Here is an 8863-nt window from a genome sequence, read left to right as displayed (position 1 = left end):
ATCTCGGGGGAAAACCCCTTAAACCAATAGATGTTGCTAGCGTCGAAATAAAAAAGGCGGTACTGATAAGTACCCCTCGCGTTGATTGAATTGTTTGTAAATTGGTCAATAACATAAATTACAGCAATTATAAACGAAATTGTTATATGGGATACATAATTTAGATTAAGAATCACCAAATAGAATATAAGTTGTCTAACTATAATACTCTACAATGGCTTTCGGACGACGGGATTTAAATTTGGTGAGAGTTTCACTGAAATCGGAGGCGGTGGCGTGGGGACCTTGAGTGATTTGACATGGATTGAAACTATATCATTATTTGCGAAGAAAGGGAGGTCTTGTATTTATACGAAAATTGCGATGGTTATTTTGTAGACAATTAACAAATGTTATGCAAATTCCGAGCGCTAATATAGAGCAGTAAACTTAATCCGTTTTCGTACAAGGGCGGAATAAAAGGAGTGATCTGGACTGATGTCCTTCAAAGTGTCCTGATGCTGGCTTCAGTATTAACCATCATTATCGTGGGAACTATTGAATCTGGAGGATTGCTACAAGTTTGGAAATATTCAAAACAACATGGATTCTTCGAAATCAGGTACAATATTACTTTTTTACGTTATATAAATATAATGTTAAGTACAGTCAACAGACAACAACAATTATATTTCTATCAATTACTTTTAATTGGTTTTGTCCTTAATTAATTTTCTTCTAACAGGCTTTACGAGTCCAAAGGCGAAAAGTATTCGTTGTTGAACGTAGCTTTTTACGGATTGTGTATTTCCTTAATTTCAATATCAGCAAAACAAACAACTCTGCAGAGATTCTTGTGCGCCAAAAATTTTAAAGAAGGGAAAAAGTAAGAGTTAGAACAACCGATTGCAAGGTCAAATTTTAAGAGAGATTATTTTTTTAAAATTGGCAAATTCTTACCCGTATTTCTACATATCTTTTATAATCGCCTTCGGTTACAATTATTTTAATTACTAATTAGAAATAGATTTTACCACTAAGAAGCTATGAAAATATAATGAACAGAATACTATTAGAACACAAACAAATAAATTGAAAAGCTTTCGATTTACGCTTTTCTTACATTTATCTCAATTTGCTCGGCTTATTTAAATAATGTTAAAATGATGAGCTTTCAACAAAGAGTTAATTGTATTTATCTATGAAATAATATCAAGATTGCCGTCTACCTTTAAAATATGTATGAAAAATGCTAACCCTTTAGAAAATTTCAGAGTTTCATTTTTATTCACTAATTTTGACAACATCTGTAATTCACGTTAGGGTGGCGTACACATCGTTTCTCCTGATAAGTTTATTTGGAATCCTTATAATATCTGTCTCTGCCGTTCTGTTTACGGTTTTTGGCACTGTGATAAATTCTCAAATCAAGAATGATAAGGTAAGAGCCAATTTATTTAAAAAAAAACAGTGTTTGTGCGTGTTAAAATAGAGACTGAATTTTGTCAACGTTTTAATTATAGTTTAGAAAGCCGTTGTCAATAATGATTAAAATAGGGTTTTAAGTGAGAAAAATAATCATTTAGAGGTGTGTGAATGGTCTTTAGACCTTGAAAATTTATCTAGAAGGCATAAATAAATATATTCCAATAATTGTGAAAATGGAGATCTTAATATTCAGAAATTGAATATTTACCATTTTCGGAAAATATGACCTTTGAATTTTTACCGATTCATTTTTGTCCAAAAGCTTATAATTTTTAATAAAAGAGGTATTCTAGAATTATTTGTATTTATATTATATATTATATATTATAAATTATATATTTATATTATATATTATAAATTATATATTATATATTATATATATATTATATATTGTAAATTATATATTATATATTATATATATTATATATTATATATTATATATATTATATAATATATTATATATTATATATTATATATATTATATATATATTATATATTATATATATATTATATATTATATATATTATATATTATATATATATTATATATTATATATATTATATATCATATATTACATAATATATTATATTATATTGAAAACTTTTTATGTAATGACACTAAGGCGAAATAACTCGTAATACCTTTGTAGTTATGTTTACAAACACTGAACTGAGCAACTAATAAATTCTAACACATTCAAATAAAATTTCTGGAAAACACGGTTTTGGTACAAAATAATTTCGTTTTAAGATTATTTTTTTACTTCGCTACACGCTCGTGATTGCCAGACTCAGCAAGTGTACGTAGAAAAAATATTGTTCCTAGACGAGTTGCTGCCATCTATAGTACTAAATACGAATCAGTTGTGTTCAATTATTTAACTTCACTTAATTTTTGACGTAGGTCACGCTGAACTTTATTTCAATATATCTATCACAATATGTGGGCCTGTCTGGATTGGCGATTTCGGGCGTGTTCTGTGGATCTCTGACAACTCTATCTTCCATCTTCAACTCTTTGGCCGTTGTCATCACGGAAGATTTTATCCGAGGATTATTTCCAAGGACAACCATTGACGATGTGTCCGTGGTTAAAATTGGAAGTATGTTCGACAAATATTTTTAAAACTACGATATTTCTCAGTGATCAAGAATTATTGCAGGTGCAAGTTAGAAGTATTTTGGGTCGGTATCAGAAAGTTTCTATATTATAAAGGCTTTTTTAAACTAGGGTCTATAACTTGCGTACTCGAATAACAAAGGAGAAGCGGTAATCTTCGACATTGCCAATTTTCCCAACCCGAATGAAATAACCCGAATGAGAGACCTCCAAATTTCCTCGAGGAGTCAGTTCCGGGAACTTAAGAATTGGATTCGTAAAGCCCCGATAAAAATAAAAAGAGCGTAATAGCTTACTCCTGCTAACACCACGTATCAAATTGTAGAGCCAATTTATTTTGTTTTATCGTGAAATTAGTTGGTACCAGAGCATTTCGTATGATTACTTTTAAAGGTCCAATTAATTTTCAATCTTAACGATATACTTTATAATATGATGTTTCTCTGCAAGCAGGTCCGAAGTGATAGGTACAGCTGACTCTTCCACTTGTAACGAACTGGTAAATTTTAGTTGAAGTCGCGAAATTTAAATTTCTAGTTTGGAAATGCACCTCACCCCTCGTTTCGAGTCTTAAGGGTTTCTTACGCCATTTATTCCCTAAAAAGAAAATATTCGGCAGGGCAGGGTCGAAGCAATTGTCCTTGTACTAACAATTGTAAGTACCGTTAATTCCAAGAGTAACGTTTTCGTAACGCCATTTAATATGCTTTATTTCCTAAGTAAAAGAAGCCTCAGGGTCGTATTCAATCTTGGAATTCAACACCGCGGCCGTCTCAAATCTAGTGGGTTCGCTGTAGGAACAGATAAATTCATTTTTAGAAAGAATGGCCAAGAGACTTTTTGGAGGGAACTTTCGATGTTAGTGTACTGAGAGTGCGTATAAAATTGGTGTTATGCCTGGTGTTTCAGAGAAGTCTGGCACAAATTTGCCGGCGTGGTCTTTGGGAAACAAGGAGTGAAAAAGGTCCTAAGAAACATTTTCCTTAATTGAACCGTATCCCAGTAATTGGCCGTCAAACATCGGCCTCCAAAACGTCGAAAAACGCGCGAATGTGCAGTTTCTATTATTACTTGTACCCAATTGTTTCATTTCACTAAGCATTTGGTTTCATATCTAAAAAGATCAGAAAACGATCACTAGTATCAACAGTTCGTTATTAGTTGAAAGAAGTATTCTAAGTGTAGAAATTAACAATAACAAGGTATTTCATAGTGACCACGTCAATTGAAAGAAAGTTACTTTATAATTCGCTGACTTTTAAACGCTACGGCACGGTCAACGACGGGATATAATATAACCCGTCAAAAAGCGAAACCAATAGAAATGCTCATCAATTGGATGTAAAAGACCTGTTTACTTGTGTCGTGGCTCGTTAGTCCAATAGTTGTAAACATTTTTATATTTCTAGCCATTTTTATTGGACTACTAACTATTATCTTAGCATTGGTTGTTCCTTATATTGGATCTGCCACTACCGTGATATTTATAATTAGTGGAATATTCAGTGGGCCATTGGCAGCTGTGTTCTTGCTAGCGTTCCTTAAAATTGTTTTAAATTGGAAGGTAAGTTTTTTAATGTCTTATTATATTTCAATAATTGGTTAACCCCTATTTTCAAGAAGTGACATACTTTTAAAAAATCTAATTTCACATTTGAAACCACTAACGCAGTTAGTCCATTTGACGATATTATTAGTTTTTGAGCTTAAACCTGATTTCGTCAGACTTCAACAAGCATAAGAGATCTGAGCATAAATCAACTGTTAATAATTATCAGCTAGGCTAATACCCATGGCACCATCTCAGGCCCAAGTCAAAGATAGAAGTATGTAGGCTCACAAATTTAAAGGAAACTTTTTTTAATAACTGCCATTTCAAAATTTTCTCTGTGCTTAATGTCATATTCAATTATGCTAAGGTTTTACTTAACTTGGAAAATATTGAATTAATTAATTTTATGAATCTAGGCCGTGACTTCAGCTGTGGTTTTGGTAGTTGCATTCATAACTTGGTGCACATATGGATCTCAGTCCAATGGCATGAATGCAAAATTCAGACGAATATCAATTTCTAACTTGAATGACTTTAATTCTTCTGCGAACGGTAGTTTGGAGCTACGTGCCAATGAAGGTGAATACCCGTAAGTGTACTTAATTTTTTGTACATTAATTTAAAAAATAGTGTTAAAAAACACGCATCTTGAGCTGTAGGATCGTTAGCATTTAAAGAATATACCTCTAATTTCTCTTAAGTTATAATTCCTGGTGCCACGACATAACAGAATTTTAGATCATCTGATAAATAACAATAAAATGTAAATATCTCATTTTTATCATAGAAAAGACGTATTTTTGCTTTATTCATATTCGCCAGTTTGGTATATGGTAATTGCCTTCATTTGCACTTTTGGAATAGGAGCTGCGTTATCTTACATCTGTAGTAAGTACATGATTTTAAGGAAATAATTTATTGACGGTAAATTTAAAATTTCGGTTATTGATTTATTAAGTCGTAGTTTCATACACTCTAAAAACACATCAGTCGACTTTGAATGTTCGAGCATTCATTGGCTTGCCACTGTGGGGGCTAGCTTTATCAATAAAATTTGAAAGCATTTAAGCTCGTTCAAAAATGAATGCTTGTAGAGCGATCAAATTTGAACGCATTTAAACGCGTTCAAAAATGAATGCTTGTAGAGCGATCAAATTTGAACGCATTTAAACGCGTTCAAAAAGAATGCTTGTAGAGCGATCAAATTTGAACGCATTTAAACGCGTTCAAAAAGAATGCTTGTAGAGCGACCAAATTTGAACGCATTTAAACGCGTTCAAAAATGAATGCTTGTAGAGCGATCAAAATTGAAGATAACCATTCCCTTCAGTATTCTTAAACAAGCAAAACAAATAGACGTATATTTAAAATCTGATAACATCAGGGTGTAGAATTGATCGCTGTAGTTCAAATATAGCCAAATTCCCGTTTAAAATTACCCGAATTGCCGTTCAATTTAGGTTGAGATTACGTTTAAACTAGAGCCAATTGGCATTTTAATTAAACCGATTTTGCGTTCCTCTTAACCCGAATTGTTATTCATATTAAAGCGATTATGCCTTTATATTAAAGCGATTTGGCGATCAAATTAGAGACTATTGGCTTTCAAATTGAGGCAACTTAGCAATCACGTTAAAGCGATTTCGCGTTCCTTTAAACCCGAATTTTTATTCATAATAAAGCGATTTTGCTTTCCGACTAAAACGATTTTGCGTTCTTATTAAAACGCATTTGCGTTCAAATTAGAGACAATTGACTTTCAAATTGCTATCATATTAAAGCGATTTCGCGATCATATTATAGCGAATTTGCGTTAAAAATTAGGCGCATCAGCTTTCATATTGAAGTGTATTATCCATCACTGGCGTTCAAATTTTAGTAAATTAGCATTCAAATTTAAGCAACTGGACGTTCAAATTGTACGAGAATAAATTTCAAATTGTACGAGAATAAATTTCAAATTGTAGGAGAATAAATTTCAAATTGTAGGAGAATAAATTTCAAATTGTAGGAGAATAAATTTCAAATTGTAGGAGAATAAATTTCAAATTGTAGGACAATAAATTTCAAATTGTAGGACAATAAATTTCAAATTTATTATGAATAACCTTCAAATTTATGAAGATTTGCATTCGAATTTACGGATAATAAATTCCAATTTAAACAAAAATAACGTTCAAATTAAAGAAAATAAAAAAATTATGAAAACAAATGTAAAAATGCAATACATAACAAAAACAAAATGTTATGTTTCAAGTCGGTTGTACACTATGGATACTGCCGAAGAAACTTCAGTTGATACAATATTAAACACAATTTTTTGAATATACCCCCTTTTTTTTAAAGAGTTCGAATCCGGCAAAGAGTGACGTTATTGCCATTTTAATACTACTAACTTCGAAGGAAATTCCGTCAATCATAACTTCGTATGGTGATATGAATATTTCCTTTGGATCCTATAACAAAAATATTTAAAAATGAAAAAATATCTTAAGTTACTTAAATATAACAAAATATTAACGTACTTTGAATGCAAATCAAGAGTTCAAACTTTCTTTGAAAATGGTTGGAAAAAGTAAAAGGGCAGTTTCAAGTTCCCTATCTAAATTATTAGAAAATATATTGTTACGTACAAAGGCTTTTTGATAACTTTGATGTTCATAAACAAATCTTGATTTTTAATTTAAAACGGCGATACTATTCTGACTGAATTTAACAATAAGGGAAGTGATTAAGCTAAAATAAATAACGACTATAGTTCCTACCCTGTAATTTTTTTAATTCCAAGAAAAAACTACTTTGTTTCTAAAGAACAGTTCCCAGTTTCGAAATCTACCAGAGAAAATTTGAAATATTTACATTTATAATAATACATTTATAATAATAGGAAAGAGTTTATTCTTACTTTTAGTGCGTAGAAAGTGCCGCTGCAAAAGTTGTATTTTCAAAAACCACAAGAACTACAGCTTAGTTTTTGGAATTTCAAAACGATTTTTACGAATGCGCGGAAATGATAGCGACCGTTCGGACCGTTCGCCTACTTTGGTAGAGATAAAGATTAATACGTTTTACTTTCTCGGGAAATATTTCCAATAAAAGCCACTTACGTATTTTGGTCTAATTTGGACTACTTTAATCTTATCTCTCTCGCTCTCTCTATTCGTTCATCTCTGCCCAACGGGGTTCAAGTAGTTAAGCGAAACGTAGAATATCACCTTACAATGTACACAATGCTAAGGAAAGGTACAAGCTGTATAAAATGATATATGTTGAAAACCCTTATGAGGAGCATGGTAATTCTAGTGAACCTGTTTCGACGGAGTTGCTAACGAATCGGTGGCGAGCACGGAATTCTTTGAACCCGTCTCGTCCAACTGCCATAAGACAAGCCACCTAGAATTCGTCACAATACCTCGCCAAGAAAAGTAGTCACAGGTGGTTACCGCTACTAATATCTCCACACTGCGCAGGCACTACTCGGGTTTGGGTTTCACCATCTTACGAAGCAAAAAATACCTTTTTTTCAATAATATTAGCAATATATATTAATATTAATGCAATGTCGCGTTGTATATTTCTACGCAACTCACATTTTCATATGAAAATGTAATGTATTTTTCCTATAGCAGTCGACTATTAACAAAATTAGTTAACAGCTTTCGTAGGTTGCGTTCGGTTTTCGAGGGATGATATACACAAGCTGACCATCCGGTACTCTATAATTTGGAAACCTGAAAATACTAGAGCTAACAATGAAGGAGTCTTCTAAGAATGTCTGACAGTAAAGAATAATGAACGAAAAACAATTGCCCACATTTCATCGGTTTGTAGACGAAATATAGGTACCAAAACAATTGTCAACATTTTCTAATCGATTAAACTAAATTTCTATCGAGTATTTAATTTCCGCTAAGAATAAATTTTAAGCCAACAATCCACAAGCATACTTTTTTAGTTTAAAAAAGACAGATACAGCATGACGTTTAAAGAAACAATATTTTATTTTATTCAGAGCTTTCGAACCGTGGTCCTTCTGTAGCCGAAATTTCTTACACGAAGTTTATACATACCCTGGCTAGGCCAATTGTTACCCGCGACGTCTTGTTTCGAAGATTTAACGCCTCGAAAACAAGCTGAGCAGGGAACTTGACAGAAACATTCATATCATACACCCTTCCAGTCAATATATATTTTGTCTATGGTTCGAACGTTGATGGTTGTTGTTATCCATCAGCTCACTTTTAACCACCCATATTCTTTCTCGATTGAGGAGAATTTATACTTTTTTTTGTTCCAAAGTTAAAATTACAATTTTTATTCGGAACTTTAACACCATTCGTCTGGGTGGCAGGTGATGTGGATTGCCACGTGAAGATAACCACAAAACCACGGACAGGTGGTTGTCATACTTCCGACACGGGTGTCCCCTTTCAATCCCTACGTATTATTATTAGGCCCTCGACGCCCCCGCTTTTTTAATATTTTCGACACGCCGCAGCCGCCGACGACGTTTTTTCGATGCGCCGCTGTTCATTTTCCGATTTTACTCCAATACCAACTTATCAAGAAACTCAAGTGACTACTTTTATCACGAAATTTCAATTGAGCTTGATGACTACAAAATACAAACTATGATATTTCAAAATATATCTATTTTCTCAATGTACTCTTCTCATAACGGCGGCGCTACAGTAGCAAAGCAGAGAAAATAAAGACTAAGATCTT

General features: G+C 32.5%; 1 long non-coding RNA gene across 1 annotated transcript; it reads right to left on the bottom strand.

Annotated features, from left to right (window-relative positions):
- Window positions 1–7109: 7109 nt before the first annotated feature.
- Window positions 7110–7675, bottom strand: LOC149956617 (uncharacterized). The gene is made up of 3 exons (XR_016478189.1): window positions 7447–7675; window positions 7246–7388; window positions 7110–7178 (listed from the first exon to the last, which is right to left on the bottom strand). It is a non-coding gene; the product is annotated as an uncharacterized LOC149956617 (long non-coding RNA).
- Window positions 7676–8863: the final 1188 nt, after the last annotated feature.

The sequence above is a fragment of the Leiobunum rupestre genome, chromosome 2 (assembly GCF_980474605.1).
Source record: "Leiobunum rupestre chromosome 2, qqLeiRupe1.1.hap1, whole genome shotgun sequence".
In the NCBI taxonomy this organism is placed as follows: domain Eukaryota; kingdom Metazoa; phylum Arthropoda; class Arachnida; order Opiliones; family Sclerosomatidae; genus Leiobunum; species Leiobunum rupestre.
Note: the sequence above shows the minus strand (reverse complement) of the source record. Positions and strands in the feature narration are given on the sequence as shown.